The sequence below is a fragment of the Pelobates fuscus genome, chromosome 4 (assembly GCF_036172605.1).
Source record: "Pelobates fuscus isolate aPelFus1 chromosome 4, aPelFus1.pri, whole genome shotgun sequence".
In the NCBI taxonomy this organism is placed as follows: Eukaryota; Metazoa; Chordata; class Amphibia; order Anura; family Pelobatidae; genus Pelobates; species Pelobates fuscus.
In genome coordinates this window covers 111,774,944-111,802,746 of record NC_086320.1, presented here as the reverse complement: position 1 = coordinate 111,802,746, position 27,803 = coordinate 111,774,944, and the positions used below count along the sequence as shown (strand labels likewise).

The 27,803-nt window shown below is 46.7% G+C and overlaps 1 protein-coding gene across 1 annotated transcript in view; it reads left to right on the top strand.

The window, feature by feature from the left end:
* RMC1 (regulator of MON1-CCZ1) overlaps positions 1-27,803 on the top strand; it is a 359,458-nt gene that overhangs the window by 312,596 nt on the left and 19,059 nt on the right. The gene's annotated exons all lie outside the window — the stretch shown is intronic.

Here is a 27,803-nt window from a genome sequence, read left to right as displayed (position 1 = left end):
TGCCCTAGACAAGTTAATTCTCCTACAGAAGTATTATACATCATTCCTTTCCTCGCTATGCAAACATAACCTATGATGGAGGTCTTTAATCTCCACTCAGATTTACCTCTAACACTCATATGATAATCGGCTTGTGTAGATATTAATTGGTCAACTGCCTCAGAACCGGACATTACCTCCTTTGCTTCCCAAGGCCATTGGTCTCCCATGTTAGTACCTCCACACACATAGCAGTTGGTAACATTAAGACTACCGGCAATACTTTCAGCTAAATCAATAATCAGGTTTTTTGCATTATGGGGGATCTTATTATCTATGCTCATCTCTTCATAAAAGGAATGGTATACTTGATGAGTCTGGGAGGATACCGTATCAGTCTCTATCCCTATAAACAATACTGTCCCAGGATCTAAACCCGTCCCATATATTTGAAACCCAAATAAATTACCATATTTATCTAAGAACTTGTCGGGGTTATTTATAAGTATATGGACTGGATTGCATTCCATAGACTTACAATATGGACTGGTAGGCAACTTAGTCACAATCATGTCCTTGTCTACTGTCTGTCCCCAAGTTGCCCACCCCACACAAGACCAATATGGGCAAAAGTTATAATCTCTATTTGGGCATCTAGGACTCACATATTTATTTTTACTACTGGGACAAATATATTTATCGTTAGACCCATACGTCCTCTCCCATCTAAGATCCCCACATACATTCCACGGCTTTCTACCACTTGATATCGCTTTACACGCATCAAATAGCAGAACACCCGAAGAATGTACGGATTCTAATACCGTCTTATTAATTAGGGTCCCCTGAGGATCTCCATTCCTGAGAGTCAACCAAATTGTACAAGGTTGATACTCTGGACTGAAGCACTTAGGTTCTCCTACTCCTAAATGGCACACACTATATTCTATATTTAAGTATCTACATCTTGATACATCTCCTTTACACTCGTATTGCGAATGCCAAATTAGGGTCTGGGAAATATGGTTACCTGTTCTTGTAGTCTTAATGCACACCTCACAGCTAGGAGTGTCGGTACCTCTACCTTCCTGAATATAAAAATACACATATAAAAACATTATTAAGAATACATCTTTCGTCGTCATCCTCAGTCTTCGTCCGTGCGAAGGCACCTCAGCTTCCAGGATGTAAGGGCTGCAGGGAATGGAGTTCTGCTCGTCTTCACAGGGGTCCCTTCGGGACTTTTCCTGGCTTATACACTATACGTCGGTGAGCGGACAGGCTTTATTATGGCCTCCTCACTCACTTACCAAATCTCTGAAACAATAAAATTTGTAATCCACAAGGTTCCTCGTCACTCCGACTGAGTCGTGCGCTTTAACCGGATCTTGCAGGGATTCTCTGGATCTGCTGTAGCTTGCCAAGAATCGACTGCTGCTGGTTTAACCCTGGAGTGATGTATCCACGGAGTCACTTCGGCTACTTTTATCGCGGTAGGGGTAGACAAAAGAACAACATAAGGACCTCTCCACTTGGGCCCTAACGGTACATTATTCCACTCTTTAATCCACACTTGGTCTCCTGGGTGGTAACTATGAACTGGGGGATAAATATTCACAGGTAATCTATCTTGTACCCATTTCTGTACCTCCTCCATAGTCTTACCCAACTCTACAACCTGCTGCCGGGTAATTCCTTCTCCCAACTGACTCAAATCCCCCCTTAAGTTACCAAGTACGGGAGGTGGTCGCCCATACATGATTTCAAAAGGAGAGAGGCCCATCCTTCTGGTAGGTGTACTGCGGATTCGCAATAGAGCTATGGGCAAGAGAACGTTCCACTTAAGTTGGGTTTCCTGACACATTTTAGCCAACTGATTCTTAATAGTTCTATTCATTCTCTCTACCTTACCAGAACTCTGGGGTCTATATGCCGTATGAAGCCTCCACTTTATACCAAGCATATGAGTCAGTTGTTGTAGGCACTGATGAACAAAAGCTGGACCATTGTCCGATCCTATAGAGCAGGGTAGTCCATATCGGGGTATTATTTCTCGTAGCAGGAATCTCACAGCTTTCTCTGTACGAGTAGGACATGCTTCTACCCAGCCTGAATAGGTACACACAACTACCAGCAGGTAGCGATGTCCACCAGATTTAGGCATTACTGTATAGTCAATTTGTAAATCGGACATGGGGAGTCCCCCCATAAACTGGACTCCTGGTGGCTTTACTGGTCCTTGCCTTGCATTATTTTTAGCACACGTTACACATCTTCGTACAATGGCCTGAGTCAAGTTGGACAATCTTGGTATGTAGAAATGTTTTCTGAGAGATTCTTCTGTGCTGTCTCTCCCAGAATGTGTCCCGTTGTGATAGTTTTGGACAATTTCTACCGCTAGTGATGCTGGAATGACTATTCTTCCATCTTCTAACTGATACCATTTGTTCTCCAAATACTTTCCAGGTTCAGTCTTTAACCACTCCTCTTCTTGAGCTGTATAAACTGGAGTCCATTGAGACAGTGGAGTTGGTATAAGAGCAGCTATATGCCCCACATACTCCTGTCTTCCTGATTCAGCGGCACGCTTAGCTGCACTATCTGCCATCCGATTTCCTTTGGTTACATCACCATCTCCTCTCAGATGCGCTCGACAATGTATAATACCGACTTCTTTCGGCTCCCACACTGCTTCCAATAGTTGTAGGATTTCAGCTGCGTACTTGATTTCTTTGCCTTCTGAATTCAATAGTCCTCTTTCTTTATACAAAGCTCCGTGGGCATGAGTGGTTAAAAACGCATACTTGGAGTCCGTGTAGATGTTCACTCTTAAACCTTCAGCCAATTGTAACGCTCGTGTCAGTGCTATCAATTCTGCCTTTTGTGCTGATGTTCCTTTTGCCAGTGGCCGAGCTTCTATCACCTTGTCTATCGTTGTTACTGCATATCCTGCATAGCGGATCCCTTCTTTCACATAACTACTGCCGTCGGTGTAATATTGAACATCGGGGTTCTGGATGGGAAATCACGAAGATCTGGTCTACTTGAAAATACTTCATCCATTACTTCCAAACAATCATGTTGACTTTCAGTAGGTTGTGGCAAAAGGGTAGCTGGATTTAAGGTGTTTACAGTCTCTAAATGCACTCTTGGGTTTTCACACAACATTGCTTGATACTTGGTCATACGGCTGTTACTAAACCAATGATTTCCTTTGTAATCCAACAACGTCTGTACTGCATGTGGGACTCGTACATAAAGTTCTTGACCCAGAGTGAGTTTATCGGCTTCAGCTACTAGCAGGGCGGCTGCAGCTACGGCTCTTAGACAAGGTGGAAGTCCGGTGGCCACTGCATCCAGTTGTTTAGACATGTAGGAAACAGGTCTTTGCCATGATCCCAAGTACTGTGTCAATACTCCCACAGCCATTCTTCTTTGCTCATGTACATACAGGTAGAATGGTTGTGTGTGATCAGGTAGACCTAATGCTGGGGCACTCATCAAAGCCTTCTTCACATCTTCAAATGCCGTTTGCTGTTCTTGAGTCCATAAGAAGGGGTCGTGCTCTGTACCTTTGATAGCTGCATACAGAGGTTTTGCCAGTATCGCGTAGCTGGGAATCCATATCCTACAGAAGCCTGCTGCCCCCAAGAATTCTCGCACTTGTCTTCTATTCTTGGGTATCGGTATTTGGCACACAGCTTCTTTTCTCTCTGGCCCCATAATTCTTTGACCTTCAGAGATATGGAATCCCAGATATTTTACAGTTGGCAAACACAACTGAGCCTTCTTTCTAGACACCTTGTATCCTGCCTTCCAGAGAATGTGTAGTAGATTGTGCGTTGCTTGCTGACATATTTCCTTTGTAACTGCTGCTATCAACAAGTCATCTACATATTGTAACAATACACACTCTCCTGGGATGGACTCGAAATCCAATAAATCTTGACTTAGAGCTGAACCAAATAGGGTAGGTGAATTTTTAAACCCTTGGGGCAGTCTTGTCCAGGTCATTTGGCGTTTTGAGCCCGTTACAGCGTTTTCCCATTGGAAAGCGAAGATACATTGACTTTCTGCAGCAATTCGGAGGCAAAAGAAGGCATCTTTGAGGTCTAGGACTGTAAAGTAAGTAGCCCCGCCCGGAATTAAAGCAAGCAGGTTATATGGATTGGGCACAACTGGATGTATACTAACAACCGCATCATTGACTGCTCTCAAGTCCTGCACAGGTCGATACTCATCTGTACCGGGCTTTTGAACAGGCAGCAATGGGGTGTTCCAGGGGGAAGTACAGAATTTTAGGATACCATACCGTATGAACTTATCCAGATAAGATTGGATGTTCTTCTTAGCCTTCTGCGGGATGTGATATTGTCTTAGGCTCACTGGATAAACCCCAAGTTTTAGTTCGATTTTAATAGGTGGAATATTGCGGGCCAGTCCTGGTGGGTTGTTCTCTGCCCAAACTCCTGGTATGTTGAATAAGGACTCATCACTCCTAGGGTTTTGGCTAGTCAACGCTGTATAAAGTCGCCACTCTTCTTCCTTTGGTACGGATAATGTCATAATACCTGAAGGTCCATTAAACTTTAAGGATGTTGTTCCGTTTGGTAGGAACGTAATCTGCGCTTGTAACTTAGATAGCATATCACGTCCCAGCAATTGGACTGGACATTCAGGCATATAAAGGAATTGATGTTTTACTACGTGGCCTCCCAATGTACAGAGTCAACTTTTAAGAACCGGTTTTGCAGCACTTCTTCCAGTTGCTCCTATTACAGTAATAGTTCTTCCAGATGGAGGAGCAACTAGGTCAGTCACCACTGAATGTTCAGCACCAGTGTCGATCATGAACGCACTCCTTTTTCCCCCTATTGATACATCGACCATAGGCTCCGCTCGACCAAGGGGGATGGAGCCCGGTCGGTATCAATAGTCCTCCATGACCGTGTCAGCCAATCCTACAAAGTCCCTACCTTCTCTATCGCGGGACCTTTGCGCTGCTGGATAATACCTATCTTCCCTTACACTTCCTCTGTTCCCATTACTCCCTCTATTACCATTGCTCCCTCCGGGGCCTCCTCTACCTCTCGCTCTGCCTCTAAAGTTTCCGTAACCTGCCCTGGGTAGGTCTCTCTCGTACTGCTCTCTTTGCGGACACTCGTTTCTCCAATGCCCTTCTTCCTTGCAATACGCGCACTGATTCCTACTCAAAGGCTCCCTATTCCATCTACTATCGCCTCTATCTGGGCCCCGTCTATCTACGCCTGCGATCGCTACCGCTAGCATATCAGCCTTTTGACGCATCTTGCGCTCTTCCTCTTTCTTCGTCTCTGTTTCCCTGTTCATGTACACTTTATTCGCTACCTCCATTAGTTGGGTGATAGACATTCCTGCAAACCCTTCTAACTTTTGTAGCTTGCGCTTAATATCTCCGTAGGCTTGGCTGACAAAGGCGGAGTTTACCATTCGGGAATTATCTGCGTCTTCCGGATTAAAGGGGGTATACAAGCGGTATGCCTCCAATAATCGGTCATAAAAGACACTGGGCGCTTCATCACTTTTCTGAATCACCTCAACTGTCTTCGACATATTAATAGCTTTCTTTCCTCCGGCTTTCATGCCAGCAATTATAGCGTCTCTATAGGCTTTGAGTTGAACCATATCTACGCCATTAACATTCCAATCGGGATCGGTATTAGGGTAATGTGTTGCGGCCCATGCTGCCGGATTGGCTTGATTTAAAGCACGGGCTCTATCCTCTAGCGCTTTAATGGCCGCTTGGTTAATCCTTGTCCTTTCCTCATTATTAAACAATGTCATTAATAACTGCTGGCAATCAGCCCATGTCGGATTATGTGTCTGAACTATCGAGGTGAACAGATCGGTCATAGCTTGTGGTTTCTCAGTGTACGAGAAATTGTGGGTCTTCCAATTCAAGAGATCGGTAGTCGTGAACGGGACATATACGAAGACTGGGTCAGCATGTGCCATTTGACCTGCGGCATCGAGATAGGCTGACCCAGGATTCAGACGAAGAGGCATCTGATAATGCTTAAGTTGTTGGGTACCGGTCAGTTGTCTGGTTAGTATAGGGCTACGTGAAGGGGCGTCAGTTATGGGTTCCAGTCGGGGGGTAATAGGGCATGAGGATGTGGGAACTTGATTTTGGGAAAAGTTGGTAAATAGAATACTCCCAGCCGAGCTAGAAGAAGCTTGACCGGAAGTTTGAAGTGGCGCCAAATCAGGATATTCAGATCTAACGGGGGTTGGTTCTGGTTCCGGAAGGGGAGGTTTAATACGAGGGGGGGTGGATTCTGTACTGGAGGAGGAAGCGGAAGTGGATGAGGGCAATGAGGGGAGGGGTATAGAACTTCCTGCACTCGCGTCACCTCTTCCTGTAGGGAAGTAAGGGGGCGGCAAAGGGATCTCGGACTCAGGGGGCGTGTCCAAAATGGGCCTAACCACAGTCCTAGTGGACAAACAAGTCCTGGCCACCATGAGGCGACATTGCTCCTCGTGGCATATCTGAATCCATTTTGGCGAGTCGTTTACGGCCTGTCTCCAACAATCAATATATGGAAACTGTCCGTAAAGTTCAGTCCTACCTGACACAGCCACGTGTACACGCTGTATCAGGGTTGGATCCAAACTACCACGTGGCGGCCATGCCGCAACCAAAATAGGCCACTCCCTAGTGCACAAAGTGACCAAACGTACAGGAGACATTTTAACCCCAAAATCACATGTTTTAAATCCCTTTTTAAAATGCTTTACCATACAACCTAAGGGATCCAAAATCGTTGACTCCGACGCGCCCATACTTATCAATGGAACGTCGTTGACAACGAATACTATGCACGCGTTCTATTCAACAGTCACACCCGTTTCCTCCGGCAACAGCACCACGTGGTACGGTTACCAAGTGAAACGTACACAATAACACAATAAACACTCAGGGAATTCCCGTACACACACAGCTGTTACACCAGTCACTAAATAATCAATATTATGCCCTTTGGCGAAACTATACAGTCACCCACACTATAATTCTCTATATATGAATTACCCGTCTATAACACACCCCAGTAACATCGTCTTTTACAAACAGCGGTTACAGTACGGTTAGCATAGGTCAAAGCACAATTTAAGGTCACAATACAATTATTAGTGGTTATGGTGTTAAACATGCAATAGACGACAATGATTAGTACTTATATACAGTGTCAGTAAATATACAGGGTTATGGTACCGTGCACTATGATACAGCAACACACTATTAACACTCTCGCTAGACGGCTGAGCTCGCGCTATCTAACAAGATATACACTTTACTAACAATCTTTAACACATTTACAATCCCAACTAAACTATTGGCCAGTACCTTGAATGGACTACCTAAAACTATGTACACCCGTTTTGGTTAGCCACACTGCCCAAGCACCACATATAGCGAACTAGAGGGCGGAATTTACACAGAACCCTCTTAGTCTATTTACTCTATCAAAAATCTAGTGGGTTCCAAATTTACACGCCTTCCCACTTAGCCAAGATAGGTTGAGATCTAGCGAACCGAATTTACACAGGCGCCGCTTAGTCTCCCGGTCCCTCCGACCTAGCGAACGTAATATACACCCTAGAACGCTAGTCTAGACAAGACACCGGTGTCCGGCTAGGGCTATTTACACAGGACCCCGCCTGACTCCAAACCAAATCAAACGGTCTTACTAAAGAGCGTTCGATTGAGCGGTGCGCCTTCGCTCCTTCCCTCCAACAGAGGGGGCAGATTCCATACACAGATTTAAACCCCTTTTGGGCCTACCGCACAATCGGTATACCCCTAGTGGGTCTGCCGTCTAAAACAGCAGTTGTCTTACCTCCTCGTTCCTGAACCTGAGTTCACACTCATCGACGGGGACACCCCAGCACTTCTTACGTAGAGGCCGATGATCTCCTGGACAACAGACCAGTGGCGCCGAGACGAAGGGAAGTCCACGCAGAAGTTCAGGGGTGCAGCCGTAGAGAACGTGGGCAAAGATAGACCGTCTCACGCCTCTGCCTCTCAGCTACCGTTGAACGATGAGCTTCCCGGCCAATGCACCAAATGATACCGGAGAAACTGACGGAAGCCAAGCACAGAGAGATGGACACAGGTTTCTTCAGGAAGGAAGAGATTCTTTATTGGATCACCGATCGGGACTCAGAGGGACTAATGTCACCAAAATACAGCAAGTTCTGAGCCCCGGACAATAGTGCAGGCTCCTTATATAGGCACATAACTCCTCCCATATTAAGCTCCACCCGCACATTCTCTTGACCAATCAATACAAATAAGAATTAACTTCCTGCTTGACCGCATGGCCTGTCCAGCACAATGGAGGAGGGGAATACTACATCCTGTATTCTTGCACATGCTCCGTACACTACTGATCGTATCTTGCCTCGTGCAACCAACTGATCGATACGTCAGCATATGCACGTACACATGCCACGTGGTAATCTCGGCCTACTAAATTTATTTTTACCGAGATTCCACCACACATGCACTGCAAAAATAAGGATTGACAAAAAAAAAAGGGGGGCCATCATGGTTATCAAGTCCAATTGTTTTAAGTTTTTTCATTGCTTTTCTGCCTCTTCTTCTTCTGTGGGCAAGTAAGCCATGGCTGATTTAGCAGCTGTGGTATATTGATTCCTGTATTACTTATATTTATCCATGCAGGTGTATTTAAGATTGGGATTTGTAGATCTTCACATAATTGAGGTATGTCTTCTGGCTTTCTAAACATAAATGTGTCTGAGCCTGTTTTTTTTTTTTTTTATAACAATTATGCTTAATGGGAAACCCCAGCGAAATGGGATTTCTTTTTCCTTCAGTGAGTCTGTTAGTGGTTTAAAGGACCACTATAGTGCCAGGAAAACATACTCGTTTTGCTGGCACTATAGTGCCCTGAGGGTGCCCCCACCCACAGGGTCCCACTCCCGTGGCGCTGAAGGGGGAGGAAGGGGTTAATCTCTTACCTTCTTTCCAGCGCTGGGCTCCCTCGGCGCTGGGACTCTCCTCCCTCTTATGATGTCATCGGCTGAATGCGCATGTGCGGCAAGAGCCGCGCGCGCATTCAGCCAGTCTCATAGGAAAGCATTCTCAGTGCTTTCCTATGGATGCTGGCGTCTTCTCACTGTGAAAATCACAGTGAGAAGCACCTCTAGCGGCTGTCAATGAGACAGCCACTAGAGTCTGGATTAACCCATAGGTAAACATAGCAGTTTCTCTGAAACTGCTATGTTTACAGCAGAAAGGTTAATCCTAGATGGACCAGGCACCCAGACCAGGGGCGTATTAGCTGCGAGGCAAACAAGGCATTTGCCTTGGGCGGCATTTTCCAGGGGGCGGCAAAACACGCCGCCCCCAAATGCCCAAGGCAAATGTCTTGTTAGCCTTGCGGCTAACAGACATGCTGGGCTGGTTGCTGGGCGGCCGGCGAGGGAGCTCTTCCCCTGAGCTCTCTGCTCAGCTCCCTCGCGTGCCGCCCGCAGAGTGAGACTGGGAGCCGGAATATGACAATATGTTAGTGTGTGTGTGTCCGACTGTGTGTGTTTGTTAGTGTGTGTGTGTCCGACTGTGTGTGTTTGTTAGTGTGTGTGTCTCACTGTGTGTGTCTGTTAGTGTGTGTGTCCGACTGTGTGTGTTTGTTAGTGTGTGTGTCCGACTGTGTGTGTTTGTTAGTGTGTGTGTGTCCGACTGTGTGTGTTTGTTAGTGTGTGTGTCCGACTGTGTGTGTTTGTTAGTGTGTGTGTCTCAGAGTGTGTGTCTGACTGTGTGTGTTTGTTAGTGTGTGTGTGTCCGACTGTGTGTGTCTGACTGTGTGTGTCTGTTAGCTAGTGTATGCGTATCTGTCAGTGAATGTGTGTGTATTTAGAAGGTGGGGCAGGGGGGAAGGGTTGGGTGGGGGTGGCGCGCGCGCGGGGGGGGGGGTGTCTGAGTTTTGTCCTGCCTAGGGCAGCATAAAACCAAGATACACCACTGACCCAGACCACTTCATTAAGCTGAAGTGGTCTGGGTGCCTATAGTGGTCCTTTAAGCATTTTCCTTGCCATTAGTGTTCCTCATGAGATATCTGGAAGAATCGGTATCTTTATATCTCCATAGATTTCGTGCTTTCTTCAAGATGTCTTCTTTTGTGCCCGACAAATCCGAAGGTTGGCTTAAAATATTTGTCTTAAAATATTTGAGCTGCTGCTTCCACCCACCTTCCCCCTTTTTTATCAGGCCTTGTTATATAAGTCACCCTCTTGGTCATCACAGGAGGGTGGATTTGGTTTAAGATATATTTATGGCTGCTGGCTTTGAGGGGGGCGGAGCCTTGGAAAGTGGTTATTGTTAATATGTTGGTTTGGTTTAAAGTTATGGTTTATTATTATTAGTATAGTTATTGTTTTAATTGGAATTATGAAATCCGTAATAAAGGTTCACGGCCATTCTCCAAGGTGTATTATTAAATAAAATATTTTGATGAATAAGTTTGCTTGTGTTTATTTTATGTAGACTACGATTGCAACATTCAAACCTCATGTTTTTTATATTTCTTTGCAGCATTTGGTCTCCATGTTGTAGCTTGCTATGACTGGAGCCTTTGGGTGCCTAGCTGGCATTTAAAGGGACACTATAGGCACCCAGACCACTTCAGCTCATTGAAGTGGTCTGGGAGCAATTCCCAGATCTCTTAAAACTGGAAAGGTAATTATTGCAGTTTTTAATAAATTGCAATAATTTCCTTCATGGGTCAACTCCATCTCTAGTAGCTGTCTACCAGACATCCACTAGAGGGACTTCTGGGTCGTTAGGTGACTTTTGGACGCCTAGCTGACGCTGGACGTCCTCATGCTATGCTTTTCTATGGGGCTGTTCTAATATGAGTGCAAGTGTTGCAGGTCAGTAACAAGAGGAGTTTTTAGCTTTGTTTTCCTGGCTCTATAGTGTCCCTTTAAAGGGACACTATAGTCACTGTGGTGGAAAAATAAATTTACTAGGACAAGATTGCCACGTGGTATGTGCACTTGCATATGTTGATGTATCAGTTAGTCAGTTACACGTGGCTAAGATACAATCAGTAGTGTAAGGAGCATGTGTAGGAATACAGGATATACAAGTATTTCCCCTCCTCCATTGTGCTGGGCAAGCCATGTGGTCAAACAGGAATTTAGTCTCTATTCGGTTGATGGATAAGAGTATGTGTAGGTTGAACTGATTATGGGAGGAGCTACATGCCTATATAAAGGACCTACACTGTATGATCAGGGCTCAGACTGTTTTTTGGTGACATTAGTCCCTCTGAGTCCCGGTCGGGGAATCGAATAAAGAATCTCTTCCTTCCTGAAGAAACCTGTGTCCACTTCTCTGTGCTTGGCTTCCGTCAGTTTCTCTGGTATCATTTGGTGCAATTGGCCGGGAAGCTCATCGTTCAACGGTAGCTGAGAAGCAGAGGCGTGAGACAGTCTATCTTTGCCCACACTCTCTACGGCTGCACCCCTGAACTTCTGCGTGGACCTCCCTTCGTCTCGGCGCCACTGGTCTGTTGTCCAGGAGATCATCGGCCTCTACGCAGTAAGTGCTGGGGTGTCCCCATCGATGAGTGTGAACCCAGGTTCAGGAACGAGGAGGTAAAACGACTACTTTTTTAGACGGTGGACCCACTAGGGGTATTGGATACCGATTGTGCGGTAGGCTCATAAGGGGTTATTTGTGTATGGAATCTGCCCCCTCCAGTGGAGGGAAGGAGCAAAGGCGCACCGCTCGTAATTAAACGCCCTGTAGTCAGACCGTTTAATTTTGGTTTGGAGTTAGGCTGGGTTCTGTGTAAATAGCCCAAGCCGGACACCGGTGTCTTGTCTAGACTAACGTTCTAGGGTGTATATTACGTTCGCTAGGTCGGAGGGACCGGGAGACTAAGCGGCGTCTGTGTAAATTCGGTCCGCTAGATCTCAACCTATCTTGGCTAAGTGGGAAGGCGTGTAAATTTGGAACCCACTAGATTTTTGATAGATTATATAGACTAAGAGGGTTCTGTTGTAAATTCCCCCCTCTAGTTTGCTATATGTGATGCTTGGGCAGCGTGGCTAACCAAAACGGATGTAAATAGTTTTAGGTAGTCCATCGAGGTACTGGCCAATAGATGAGTTGGGAATTGTAAATGTGTTAAAGATTGTTGTAGTAGCGTGTATATCTTGCTAGATAGCGTGAGCTCTGCCGTCTAGCGAGAGTGTGAATAGTGTGTAACTGTATTATAGCGCACAGTACCATAACCATGTATAATTACTGATACTGTAAATAACTACTAATAACTGTCGTCTATGTTGTATGTTTAACACCATAACCACTACTAATTGAACTGTGACTTTAAATTGTACTCTAACCAATGCTAACCGTACTATAACTACTGTTTGTAAAGACGATGTTACTGGGGTATGTCATAGACGGGTAATTCAGATATAGGGAATTATAGCGTGGGTGACTGTATAGTTTCGCCAAGAGGCGCAGTAATAGTTATTTAGTGACTGGTGTAACAGCTGTGTGTGTACGGGAATTCCCTGAGTGTTTTGTTGTGTGCGTTTCGCTTAGTAACTGTACCACGTGGTGCTGTTGCCGAGGGAACGGGTGTGACCGTTGGAAGTGTGTTTGTTTGGTTTCTGTTGGAGATGACGCTTCATTGTTAGTATGGGTGCGTCAGATTCAACGATTATGGATCCCTTAGGATGTATGTTGAAAAACTTTAAAAAGGGATACACTGTGTATGATTTTGGGGTAAAAATGTCTCCAACACGCCTGACTACTTTATGTAGTAGGGAATGGCCTACTTTGGTGGCTGCATGGCCACCACGTGGCAGTTTGGATCCTAATCTGGTACAGCGTGTACACGTGGCTGTATCAGGTAGGCCTGAACTTTACGGCCAGTTTCCATATATTGACTGTTGGAAGCAGGCCGTAAATGACTTGCCAAAATGGATCCGGGTATGCCACGAGGAACAATGTCGCCTCATGGTGGCCAGAACTCGCTTGTCCACTAAGGCCGTAATTACGCCCATTTTGGACACGCCTCCTGAATCCGAGATCCCCATGCCGCCCCCTTACTCCTCCTCCACAGGAAGAGGAAGAGGAGGTGCTGTTGGTAACGCTACTTCCCTTGCCCCGTTGTCCCCACCTACCCCCTCCTCTAGTTCAGAGCCCAGCCCTCTTGTTTTAAACCCTCCCCTTCTGGTACCTACCTCCGTTAACCCCACCTATCCAGATTTGACGTCATATCTAGTTCCTGGTCAGGCTCCTCCTAGCCCGGCCCGGAATATTTTACTCACTGATCTCCCCCTCAGTAAAACGTCCCCTTCCCCTCGTCTTACTACCCCTCGACCTGAACCCCTAACTGACGTTTCTAAATGAAGTCCCATACTAACCCGACAACTGACCGGTACCCTCCAACCCCGACATTATCAAATGCCTCTCCGACTGACACCAGGCCCGACACACATTAACGGTGACGGCCAGTTACAACACGCTGATCCTGTATTCGTCTATGTTCCCTTCACTACAACTGATCTATTTAACTGGAAGACCCATAACTCCTCATACACCGATAAACCTCAAGCCATGACGGATTTGTTTACCTCCATAGTCCAGACACATAATCCCACTTGGGCTGATTGCCAGCAACTGCTTATGACATTGTTTAACAACGAGGAAAGGACACGGATAAACCAAGCGGCAATTAAAGCTCTGGAAGAAGTGGCCCGTACACAAAATCAGGCCAATCCAGCAGTATGGGCCGCAGCACATTATCCAAATACTGATCCGGAGTGGAATGTCAATGGCGCAGATATGGCCCATTTAAAAGCATATATGGACGCTATTATTGTTGGCATGAAAGCCGGAGGAAAAAAGGCGATTAAAATGTCTAAGACGGCTGAGGTATTGCAGAAATTCCCGAATGGTTAACTCTGCCTTTGTCAGCCAAGCCTACGGAGATATAAAGCGCATGCTACAGAAGTTAGAAGGGTTTGTAGGGATGTCCATAACCCAACTAATGTAAATAGCAAATAAGGTCTCTTTATGTGGCTATAAAAAGTACAGAACACGATCCCTTCCTGTGGACCCCCGAACAGCAAAAGGCATTTGAAGATGTGAAGAAGGCATTGATGAGCGCCCCAGCATTAGGTCTACCTGATCATACACGCCCATTCTACTTATATGTACACGAGCAAAGAAGAATGGCTGTGGGAGTATTGACACAGTACTTGGGATCATGGCAACGACCTGTTGCATATATGTCCAAACAACTGGATGCAGTGGCCAGTGGTCTTCCACCTTGTCTAAGAGCCGTAGCTGCCCTGCTGGTAGCCGAAGCTGATAAGCTCACTCTGGGTCAGGAACTCTTCGTGCGAGTCCCGCATGCAGTACAGACGTTGCTAGACTATAAAGGCAATCATTGGTTTAGTAATAGCCACATGACTAAGTATCAAGCTATGTTATGTGAAAACCCGAGAGTGCATCTAGAGACTGTTAATACCTTGAATCCAGCTACCCTTTTGCCACAACCTACTGAGAGTCAACATGATTGCCTGGAGGTGATGGATGAAGTGTTTTCAAGTAGACCGGACCTTCGTGATTTTCCCATCCAGAACCCTGATGTCCAGTACTATACGGACGGCAGTAGTTATGTGAAAGAAGGGATTCGCTATGCAGGATATGCAGTGACAACCATAGACAAGGTGATAGAAGCTCAGCCATTGTCAAAAGGAACATCGACACAGAAGGCAGAACTAATCGCACTCACACAAGCGTTACAATTGGCTGAAGGTTTGAGGGTGAACATCTACACGGACTCCAAGTATGCGTTTTTAACCACTCATGCCCATGGAGCTTTGTATGAAGAAAGAGGACTACTGAACTCAGAGGGTAAAGAAATCAAGTACGCAGCTGAGATATTGCAACTACTGGAAGCCGTGTGGGAACCGAAAGAAGTTGGTATCATACATTGTCGAGCGCATCTGAAAGGTGATGGTGATGTAACAAAAGGAAATCGGATGGCAGATAATGCAGCCAAGCGTGCCGCTGAATCAGGAAAACAGGAGTATGTGGAACGTATAGCTGCTCTCCTACCAACCCCTCTGTCTCAATGGACTCCAATTTATACAGCTCAAGAAGGAGAGTGGTTAAAGACTGAAACTGGGAAGTACCTGGAGAACAATTGGTATCAGTTAGAAGATGGAAGAATAGTTATTCCAGCATCGCTAGCTGTAGAAATTGTCCAGAATTATCATAACGGGACACATTCCGGAAGAGATAGTATCAAAGAATCTCTTAGGAAGCATTTCTACATACCAAGATTGTCCAACTTGACTCAAGCCATTGTACGAAGATGTATGAACAAGAAAAAAATGCACAAGACAAAAAAATATATATACACAAGTACACCTAACCAACTCAATGGTAGGAATATGCAGAGGTACTTAACTGCGTATAAGATGGATACAGCTTCCCAAGAGGTTTCCCCCAAACGAACCTCAAATACAGATATGTGTATGAACAAAAATGGGATACAGCTGAATAACTAGAAAAAAAAGAATACATAGCACATAGTGAAGTACATTAACAATAATTGGATTTAACCCACAAAGATTGCACTCACGAAATGGTGTAGGGTAATGCGCCTTTAAGCCCACAATGGGCTGAAATGGTATTTGTCTTCCACGGGTAGGTTGCTCTGTCTTTCACAGGAATGGAAGAATGCCAATTGAAATGTAAAAAAAATCTTTATTCAAAAGGCAGTAAATAGCCTTGAAGAATCAATCGATAAAATTTAAAAATAACTGCAATCTAACGCGTTTCATCCATACAACTTGGACTTCATCAGAGAAAATTCTGCAGTTTAAACAATCACATAAAATACAAAGCATGCATAATCCCACCCCCAACAGAGTCCCTTAAATACAACCAGTCCGTGTGCTGATTGGAGAATTCTCTCCTGAAACCACTTCTCCCATCAGGGTATCAAATGCAAAAGGGTAATAAGCGCTCTCTTCTCAAGGGTGAGCAGCAGTTCACCAACAAGGTGTTCCCTCTACCTTGTGATAAATGGACAGATAAAATAGAAAGGTGAACAGCGCTAAAGATCAGAAATTGTACATACGTTTAGTAGAAATACTGGCCAGCGGAGTAACTTAAAAAAAAAGGAGAAACAAAGATACAAATAATGGTACAGTATGTATGAACGATATAATTCCACAAGAACAAAGGTGTTATATTCACACTCACACTTTGAGGAGCTATATCAGCTCGGTGTTAAGAGCTTGGACGGAATAATCCCCGTCTATGGATTTCTTGAGGTTCCAGATCGTTGGTGAGTGTATTCGTTATATGAAAAACAAGAGTAAAATACGCCACATGGTCTAGTACGTAAATATAAAATATTGTAGTAAGAGTAGATGATCCTACTTACATATACTAGAGCAACGACCTGCTCTAGTTTGGAGAATTTCAGGTGGAATAATCCCCACCTCAGGATATAGTGGACCCAGGTATAGCAGCAAAGCAGTATTAAATAGGAAGGAGGACAAAAAAAAAATGACTGGTTGGTTTAAAAATTAGATATACTTTAATACAATAAGTAAAAAGTGAATAATACACTATAAAACCAGTCCTGTATAAAAGTCCAAAATTCTTCCTCGACGCGTTTTGCAGAAGTTTTCACTTTTGAGAAAGCTTCGGCGAAACGCGTCAAGTGAGGAAGAATTTTGGACTTTTATACAGGACTGGTTTTATAGTGTATTATTCACTTTTTACTTATTGTATTAAAGTATATATAATTTTTAAAGCTGGAGAAGTTGTGCGATTCCTGTTGCGAGAAATAATACCCCGATATGGACTACCATGCTCTATAGGATCGGATAATGGTCCAGCCTTTGTTCACCAGTGCCTACAACAACTGACTCATATGCTTGGTATTAAGTGGAAACTTCATATGGCATATAGCCCTCAGAGCTCTGGGAAAGTGGAACGGATGAACAGAACTATTAAGAACCAATTGGCAAAGATGTGTCAAGAAACTCAACTTAAGTGGAATGTTCTTTTGCCAATAGCTCTGTTGCGCATTCGTAGTACACCTACCAGAAGGATGGGTCTCTCACCTTTTGAAATTATGTATGGGCGTCCACCTCCTGTACTTGGTAACTTAAGGGGGGATTTGAGTCAGTTGGGAGAAGGAATTACCCGGCAGCAGGTTGTAGAGTTGGGTAAAACTATAGAGGAGGTACAGAAATGGGTACAATATAGATTACCTGTGAATATGTATCCACCTGTCCATTGTTATCATCCAGGAGATCAAGTTTGGATAAAGGAGTGGAACAGTGTACCGTTGGGGCCAAAGTGGAGGGGTCCTTATGTTGTTCTTTTGTCTACCCCTACAGCTATAAAGGTGGCTGAAGTGACTCCGTCAGGTTTGGTGTATAGAACATGCCCCTGCAGCCTCACTGCCCAATCCTCTGTCATTTAGGAGTTAAATCCCTTTGTTAATGAACCCTAGTCACACCTCCCTGCATGTGACTTGCACAGCCTTCCATAAACACTTCCTGTAAAGAGAGCCCTATTTAGGCTTTCTTTATTGCAAGTTCTGTTTAATTAAGATTTTCCTATCCACTGCTATGTTAATAGCTTGCTAGACCCTACAGGAGCCTCCTGTATGTGATTAAAGTTCAATTTAGAGATTGAGATACAATTATTTAAGGTAAATTACATCTGTTTGAAAGTGAAACCAGATTTTTTTTTTTCATGCAGGCTCTGTCAATCATAGCCAGGGGAGGTGTGGCTAGGGCTGCATAAACAGAAACAAAGTGATTTAACTCCTAAATGACAGTGAATTGAGCAGTGAAATTGCAGGGGAATGATATATACCAGGGGTAGGCAACCTTTTAGCAGCACTGTGCCGATATAGGATTGTGATGTCCCGTAGCGTGCTGTTTTTTTTTAAATTGATGTCTGTATGCTGCAGTATTTTGCTTTTGTCATTTTTTTTTTTTGTAAATCTGTTTATTAAGGCATAGTAAATAGTACAGAGTTGGCTCGCAGGCCAGATAAACGAGTAATGTTTTCAAGACATAAGCAAGACATGCATACAAAGTTTTAGTATCTAGTAAGTTGCAATATAGACAGGAGCAATACGATTAACCAATATCAGATCAGGAGATCCGAGCTTCATCTTGTGGGTCAGTAACAGTTCCCCAACTGTCAGGTTCAGATATGTAAATGAGTAGTACCTCAGAACATTCCCGAGATATTTGCGTGGGTGCACCACTGACTATTCTAGGTGTGATGTTGCTTTAGGTTGGGCAGAAACAGTCGGCATGATCTATCCCATGAAAGCAGAGTTAGGAAAATTGGGTTAACCGTCAGTAACGTAGAGGTTAGAATTCTGGGTCTGTGAAGACGATATAGAGTACTTCCTCATCACTTCCAATACATAACCCCTCTACCTAGTGTATCCCCAGATAAAGCCAATATTCAGGATCTAAGACTCTGCGTTGGTGGGAGATTATCCCTCAAGACAGTGTTCCACAGCGGAGCTCGAGACATATCCACCGGCTAGTACACCCAGCAAACCACTAAACCATTTAAAGAGGGGTCAATTGATCGCCCATGTCAAAGGTTACGAATTCTCAATGCATAAGTTTGTATGGGCGCCACCCCGGGGCATTGAGGGGGTGAGCTAGAGCGGTGGTTGTCCAGATTTGATAAGTGTCCAGCGTAACCTAGGTCTCCAGGGTCTCCGAGGGCATCCCCGGAGATCATGGCTTACCGTCCGCCATCAAGTCTGACCACAGGAAAGTCGTCAGTCGGTAGTCAGGTCAGTCATGTACCGTGAGATGTCAACTATCCGTCCTGTGTATGGTCTAGCCAGTCCCGGGTCCAGATCCCCCGTGGCCCAGAGATCAGAGAGAAGAGGGTAGGAAAAGAGGTTAGAGAGGGGGGGCATTGGAAACTGCGCTGCGCGCCCCTGATTGTCCCCGTTCTGTCGGCAGCTGGCAATATAGAAGAACCATGGCGCCCACATTTCAGTGTGTCTGGCTACCCGGCCCATGATGGTAGCATGGGCTTCTTCTGCCCCCTGAATATCTTCCACTCTTTTGATCCACTCACTTCTAGTCGGTACTATGTCCGTTTTCCAGTGTGTTAGCTTTTGCGGCGTTAAGCAGGTGTCGCAGTATCGATTTCTTGTACACTGGTATGGGTAGAGCGGAGATGTGTAATAAAGCCAGTTCTGCATCCCACGTTGGTATATCTCTTAGGATGAGCCGAACCGCCTCTCTAATCATATCCCAGTAGGGAGTGATAAGCCTGCACTCCCACCAGATATGTATCACTGTACCGAGCTCCTCCTGACATCTCCAGCACGTTGGAGGAGTAGAAGGGAAGATGCGGTGGAGCAACACCGGTGTCCTATACCATAGGGATATCAGCTTATAATTTAGCTCCTGATAATAAGAGCTCATGGAGCTCTTATATTGCCAAAGTAGCGCGGATTCCCATTGTTGGGCGGTGAGATCCTTCCCTAGTTGTCCTTCCCACTGCCGTTTAAATGCCATCCGTGTGGGGGTGCCTCCGGTGAGCAGGTGCAAATATAGAGACGAGATTGCGTGGTCTAGGGTGGTACCTTGATCACAAAGCCGCTCAAACCACGTAAGTTCCCTGTGGAGTCGTGCATTGTGTGGTATGGAGGCTAGAAAATGTTTCAGTTGTAGGTGGCGGAAGTGTGAAAGAAAGGTAGGAGGTCTATCCCCTAGGAGCGATGAGAGATCTCGCAATCGTCCACCACTAAGAACCGTGTATATGGGTACAAATGTACGTTCACTCTCGATAGGCCATGCCTCAGTCGGGAGCCCCCCTCCAACTTCTTCATTGTGAGTAATCGGTAACAGTGGGCTAGGCGTCGGCGACACATGTTCTTGTTCCCTCAGGGTTTGCCAGCCAAGCAGGGTCTGCGAGACTAACCCCTCGCTAGGCGTCAGGGTGGGCCGTCTTCTGGAGGATCCCCAGACCCTCGCCTCCAGCGTCGGGCCTATGAGACCTCTATCGAGGGCCACCCATTGTTTAGGTGTCGACGTTGAGTGCCAGTCCAGAACGCGCTGCAGGATAGCGGCTTGATAATACCTTTTGAAATCAGGGAGCGCTAGGCCGCCTTGTGCCCTTGGCCGGCACAAGAGGTCATGGCGAAGCCGAGGGCGGCCCCCATGCCAAATATATTTGAGCACTCCTGATTTTAGGGCAGCAAAGAAGCTCACCGGAATGGCCAGGGGTATAGTCTGTAGGAGGTAGAGAACCCTCGGAAGGATGTTCATCTTAAGCACTGCTACTCTGCCGTGCCACGTAACATGTGGATAGGACCAGTTGGAAAGATCCGTTAGGATATTTTTAAGGAGAGGCGAAAAATTGCAGTCGTAAACTTCTTCCGGGTTCGTGGTCACCCATACCCCTAAGTATTTCATTTTACTAGATAGCCAATTGAACGCAAACTGCGGTTCCAGAGACCGGTATTCCTCCGGGGGGAGCGTGATGTTTAGCGCCTCACATTTGGAGATATTAAGTTTAAATCCGGACAATTGTCCGAATCTGTCAAGTTCCGAAAGGAGGCAAGGTAGTGTAATTCTGGGATTGCGGACAAAAAAGAGAAGGTCATCAGCATAGGCCGCTACTTTGTGGTGAGTGCCAAGCCATTCATAACCCTGGATGTCCGGATTCCGTCTGATCGCTCGGAGAAGTGGTTCCAGGTGGAGTGCGAATAACAGGGGTGAGAGCGGGCATCCCTGTCTGGTACCGTTTCGGATAGCGAAGTCGGCGGTCGTGGCCCCATTGACCCGTACCGTTGCTCGAGGATCAGTGTATAAGGCAGAAATCCACGCGAGGAACCTCTCTCCACACCCCTGCCATTGTAGCATTTCCAGCAAGTACGACCAGTTGACCCGGTCAAATGCCTTCTCCGCATCCGTGGAAAGAAGCATCAGCCGGGTCCCCTGTCTCCGAGCATGGTGTTGAACTGCAAATAGTCTTAGGGTGCTATCCCTGGCTTCCCTACCCGGGATGAATCCCGTCTGATCAGCATGAACCAGTCCGGGTAGAAGGTGTTTGAGGCGATTCGCCAACATCTTTGTAAATAGTTTGGAATCCACATTAATCAGAGATATCGGGCGGTAACTGCCGCAATGTAGTGGGTCCTTCCCGGGCTTCAGGAGTACAGTGATGGTAGCAGCAACTGACTCCCGGCCCAAAGGACCCCTTTCTCCGATCGCGTTAATGGCGTTGGTGAGCCGAGGCATAAGCAACCCCGAAAACTTTTTATAATATCCCACAGAGAAGCCATCCGGGCCTGGGGCCTTCCCAGTCTTGGATGATTTCAAGGCCATGGCTATTTCATCCACACTAATTGGGGTATTTAGGAGCCCTGCGGAGTCTCGGTCCAACTTATCCACGTCCATGTCTGACAAATAGGTGCGGATTTTCTCGCGGTGTCTCATAGCTTCGCTCTCCCCGATCGGTGCTTGTAGATTATAAAGTTTCTCATAGTAGAGTCGGAATTCTTCTGCTATCAGCTCCGGGAAGGGAGACACTTCCCCTGAGGTCAGTTTTAGCTGGCGAATTTGTCTGTGAGGCATGGGGCCTTTTAGTAGCCGGGCAAGGTATTTACCGCCTTTATTGGCGTGGGCATAATAGAAGCCCTTGGTTCGCTGCACCGCCCTGAGGTGTCGTTTCAGGAGGAGTGCTTTAAGTCGTCTCCTATGCTCCATCAGTTCTCCATAAACAGCGTTTAACTGAGAACGTTTATGACTGCGCTCAAGTGTTGAGATAGTGTGATGTAGTTCGGTCATTTCTGCCATGAACGTTTTTCGTTTTTGCGAGGCGATGCGAATAAATATGCCGCGGATCACGCTTTTATGCGCTTCCCACAAAGAAATCGGGGATATGTCCGGGGTATCATTTTCCCGAAAGTATTGCTCTAACTCCCGGTGCAGCTGATCTTGGACATCCCGATCCAGTAGTAAGGCTTCATTAAGTCTCCAGGTCCATCCAGTCGGCTTGTATAGAGGGGAGGCCAGTTCCATCTCAACTGATCCGTGGTCCGACCAGGTGGCCGGAAGAATGTTGGCTCCCAACAGGCGAGAGAGTCCTTCTTGGGCGACAAAAAGGTAATCTATCCGCGAATATCGGTTGTGAAGTGCTGAGAAATAGGTGTAATCTTTCACCGTAGGATTCAGCACCCGCCAGCTGTCCACCAATCTCAGAGAGTCCAGCGATTGTCGGATGGACCTGATGTGACGTTGTGGGATACAGCTATGACCTGTGGAAGAGTCCAGCGTAGGATCCAGCGGGGTATTAAAGTCGCCACCAACAATCAGGGTCCCATCTGAGAAGTCCTCCAATTGTTGAAGTGCATTGCGGAGAAATGGTGCCTGTCTCTTATTAGGAACATAAATAGAGGCTATCGTGTAGATCTTATCAGCAATGACTCCTTTAAGGAAGAGGTATCTCCCCAATGAGTCCTGCGCTCGATCTAGTTCTTCGAATCCCAGGTTAGCTGACAGTAGGATAGCCACACCAGTTTTGTGAGCGGAAGGGTGGTTGCAGAAGTAGTTAGTAGGGAAGTGTCGATTGCGTAATTTGGGGTGTGACTCTCCTTTAAAATGAGTTTCCTGTAGCAGTGCGATCGCAACTTGTTTTCTTTTCAATTCCCTTAATAGGTGCGATCTACGTTCAGGAATGTTGAGTCCTCTGCAGTTCTGCGAGATAACCTTTAAGGGTGCTTTGCGGTAAGCCATGATGCGTAGTATCACTACGAACAAGGGCTGCCTTGGTGCCGTGTAGAACTCTCAGGAAACGCGACAGTCAGTCCAATGCTAGGTGAAAAAAAGGGGGGGGGGGATAGCGAGTGGGGGGAGGGGGGGGGGGGGAGATGAGAGAGAAGTTAGAGATAAGAGTAGTGGGCGTTTGGTGGGTCAGCCACAGGAGACCGGGGACCAGGGTCAGGTGTCCGTTAGGAAGTTAAAAGGAGGTATGTATCCTTGTCGTCGATACCCTCACAGAATTTGGGGGTGTCCCAAATCTACGCCCCCCGCCCGAATGGAGGGGGGTATTCCCGTGCAGCGACTAACACTAGAGGTGTTTCGTTCCGGTACCAGCCCAGGAAACCCAAGCACTCTCTATGTGGCCGCAACTACAGCACGAGTGTAAGAATGTGGAGGCACAGCTCGAGCTCCGCCTGGAAACTATCTCTCCGAAAGACAATTGGCAACCGCTCCTAACCGTTCCCCCTGTCTACTGTAAAAGGGCTATGTAAATTCCCCAGAGAATGACAGCGGGGTCAAGGCTTATGGATGGTAATAGCAAAACAAGAGGGAAAGTAAATATAGATGAGTCAGGTCATTACGTAACTAACAGAGACAACCGGCACACCCCAGGTACTACCCCATAGCAGGGCACTCTATCGGATTCCCATACCCGCTCCTCCCTTAGAATCTCATACGGGCAGCATCCTATCTCGTGACGTAACAGCGGGTGACGTTTACTTATCCAGCCCCCCAGTACCGGAAGGCCCGTGGGAACCCCTAAGACCCATCTCTCCTAAAGGGTTACATTTATCAATACCTGTATCTCCACATATATTCAAACAGATAGGTAAACACTAATAAACGGCATAAACATTTTCTACCATTGAATTCTGCAGTCATACTTGCATTATAGTTAGTAGGCACACTCCTCCCGGAACGGGCAAGCACGGATGAGGGAGGGGAAGGGGAGAGGAGAGGAGGCGGCATGAGGGGGGGGGGAAGGAGGGGGGGGGGGAAGAAGGGCGGACATCATGTAGAGCAGTACCTATGCCAATAGTGAGCTCGTTTAGATTGTCTACATATAAGCGTATGTTCTCTACCTAGAAATGCACAGATGATTGCCACCTAAGAGGACCCCACCTTTGAATGAAATATGTTAACACAACGAACTGGGCAGCGGTTCACAACGAAAAGGGTTAGATTGGTCGTAACCCGGCATATAATCGCTTGTCAAAAGTGATTGCATAGTTCGGTAGGGAGGTTTACACGGCGCAACGTGCCACAAGTGCAAGCAGCCGAGCAAGGCCCTCAAAGAGTGGCAATGAAATACACAATAATATACAGTATACCGGGCACTAACATCCGTAAATAGCAATAACAATGTGTAGGTGTACTTCCCCAAAACCCCCCCCCACCCCAATCCCGAACCCCCCACCCAAAGCCCCAACATAAGGTCCAGTGCTCAATCAAATGTCCCAGTACATGGAGAATTCCGTTGCCAGAGGAGGACCCAGTTGAAGCGTAGACATCCGCCCCCCCCCCCCCAACCCCCCCGCCCAAACCCCAAAAACGTGTATGTGGCGAAACCAGCTTCGCCACTGTGAACTGGAGAGGCCTGGCTGCTGGCCTCCTGCCCGCTGACTATGGCCCCTGGACGTGTTGCACTTTAGAAACTATATTTGGGCAGGTAATAATTTGTATTGCTGCTGCTGGCCCTTTAAAAGCATCTATGGACATATTGGGACTTTTGGGACTACTGTCCCTTTAAGACTGTGATACATATTCTAGTGTACTGCCTGTAATATTATATGTGTATTAAGTTTAACCTGGGATATGTATGCAGCATTCATCAGATTGTTCGGTAGAATCACTCCATTTATTATATTGAGTGAAACTACCGAACAACCAGACCACCCAGGAATAAGTGTGCCTCCAATTACAGTTTGCAACAATGTTGCAAACGGGTAATTGGCACTCAGTGTAATGTATCCTTTGTCCTCTGGGTGGCCGCCATTCGGGAAACAAACACGTGGCGGCGGCCATCTTAAACTACCGAACAGCGGTGTTTTGCCGTCGAGTGTCTGGAACTAAAATCGGACACTTGACTAGGCAAACACCGCTGAGACCTCCATACTTCCAGAAATTCGTATGGAAACTACCGAATGACCCGCCGTTCGGTAGAAAGAACCCCACAAACAAGGGAATTCATTCTAACCCTCTCCAGGCTCTATAACACAGGCAATTCGCCTGTTTTCATTCCCTTGTTTGTGACCGACCGCAGGGCCAAAATGCATGGAACTGATTTAGGATACTTTACCCATGCGGTCGGTCAATACTTTAAAGTTCCATAACTCCTGAACCATTTATCCGAATGGGCTGATTCTTGCATATGTTGTCCCCCTGAATAAGGGCTATCAGGGGATACCTGTTTTGGAGGTGTAGCATATGTATTTGGGGTACATCCAGGAATTGGGGAAAAAGGTGTACAGTATAATTGTGTTAAGTGTTAATCTAAGGGGAGGAAATGTGTGGGAGGTACATCCATGTGATTGGTTAATTTCATCCTCCCCCTGGGAGTGTCCTGTATGTACTTGTTGGTAATAAAAGCCAGACTGGGTGTCCCAGTCTAGAGTTTCCTGCTTAACCCTCAAAATGAAGTGTCGTCTCGTTCTTGGGGGGGATTGGATTGTAAGCTGACTGCCAAGAGTGTAAGCCGATTGTATGCTTTTCTTGTTCAGCTGTTCCAGTTCGGAGTGTATTTCGTATCCAGCTCGTGAGTTCTGATGTTCTGCAGTAGCTGTGCCTGTCTATGGAAAAGGGGATTATCGCCTAAACGCATTTTTCCCCTTGTATGCTGAAACGGTCCGTTACAGTGTATATACAGCCTGTTCTTAGCTGAGATATCGAGGAAATTATAGTAGTACATAAAGCAGGTATGGAGAACATAAGCGTAGGAGTCCTCAAGGAAACCCAACTGGGCCCAATATCCCCCTCCCAAGTGCCAAAAACATGCCCCACAGTACCTTAGGGTATGCAGTGTAGTACGTGCGTCTCACATGGTGGTCGGGGTGAGTCAGCCATCTTAAGCGGAGTTCCGAGACCCAGATCCTGCGGAGGTGCAGCATCAATTATGAGAGATGGGGCGGTTATTCCTCTGGTGAGGTCGGTTCCCGGTATCTTCCCGTACGGGGGGCAGAGGGAGCTCTGGATTGTCGTTGTCTGGGTTCCCTCTGAGCTCTCGGCGGTGGACCCAGCGGGCCTAGAATCCAATTAGTGATAGGTTGCGACGGGAGACCCAGCTCTCCCATGAAACGTGGGACTTCCTCCGGCCATCGCATAGTGATCCAGCGATTCTGATGTCTCGCCATCAAGGCAAAGGGAAAACCCCATTTGTAGACCACATTATGATCCCGTAGCGCTGTCGTGACAGGGCGGAGAGCTCGTCTGGCTTCCAGGGTGATGGGGGACAAATCATTAAAGAGTGTAACTTGGGCTCCTCTGAAGGGCCAGGATGGCCTCTCCCGGGCTTTCGTCATGATGGCATTCTTCACCGGGAATGAGCTGAGGCAGCAAACAAGATCTCTCGGACCGTCATCCGCGTTCCTGGGCCGCAGAGCCCTATGTGCCCTTTCAAAGTGGATCTGTGGGGGCGGGGATGATTGCATAATAAGGTGGAAGAGCTCCAAAAGGGTGTCCGCCGCCACCTCGGGGCCCTCAGTTTCTGGGACCCCGCGTACACGTATGTTGCATCGTCTACCCCTATTATCCACATCCTCCAGATGACGGCGCATAGCCAGGATCAGTTCACCCTGTCTCGAAACTGCGGTGTCCGTGGATGCCATGCGGGTAGACAGGGCCGCGCCTGCTTCTTCAAGTGTAGTGATGCGGCCTGTATGCGCTGTGATCTCGGCGCGAAGTCCTGCCACTTCATTCCTCATAGTTTCCTGAATATTCGCCTCCATGACCTGTAGATCAGTTTTAGTGGCCATGGCAGCAGTCAGGTCCCTGAGGGAGTTTTCAATTCGCTCCAGAGCGGTGAGCGCTGGGCCCTGCTCCGGCGTAAGCGCCATCTTGGGAGTAGCCGGGTCGCCGCTCGCACTGGGCTGTTGCTGTAGATAATTGTCCAGGGGACCCTGCTGGGGATTCCCCGGGGTCTGGGGGTGCTCCAGGCGTTTAGTGCGCCCCATTAAGTCTGCTCAGCCGCTCTTAAAAGCTGTAATTGGGGAACGGTGGAGCGGAGCTCTGTCTTCAAGCGGCCATCTTGGACGGACTTGCTTTTGTCATTTATACTGTAATTGCTTTGTACATTTGTATTTGTGCGGATATGAGCTATTATATTCCATATGTTCAGGAGTAGTTTGTGGTATCGTGTATGATACATATGAATGTGGGCTGTGTATTGGGGCTGCTTGTGGAATTGTGTGTGTGGATTGATGTCACATTGTGTGTTTGGTAGTGTGTGTATGTGTGGGGTATTGCATGTGAGAGGCTGCATGTGGGGTTGTGTGCATGTATGTGGATTGTTAGCGGGTTACGTTTGTGCGGATTGTGTGTATGTTTGTTTGTGGGCTGTTCGTATTATTTATAAGAGGGGAGGGTTATTGTGCATTTCTGTGTATATCTAGCAGTATGGGTGGCTTCCCTAGGTTCCAGTGGAGACCAGGCTGGCGAAGTACAGGTGAAGGGCAGGAGCTGCAATATCCGCTGTGGGCTGCTCTACCACAGTGTGGATTTCTATTCACAAGTGCTGGGAGGAAGGGACCTGAGATCACTTACTCTATGTGCTGCAATGCATAAATTGAGGATTGTCCTTTTCGTATTAGCAGATATCTGAAGTTTCACTGGGACTCCTGATAGGCCAGAGCCTGTTTGGCTCTAGCAGCCTTGAGTGCCGTGCAAAGACACCTTGAGTGCCGTGCATGGCACTAGTGCCGTAGGTTGCCTACCCCTGATCTATACACTAA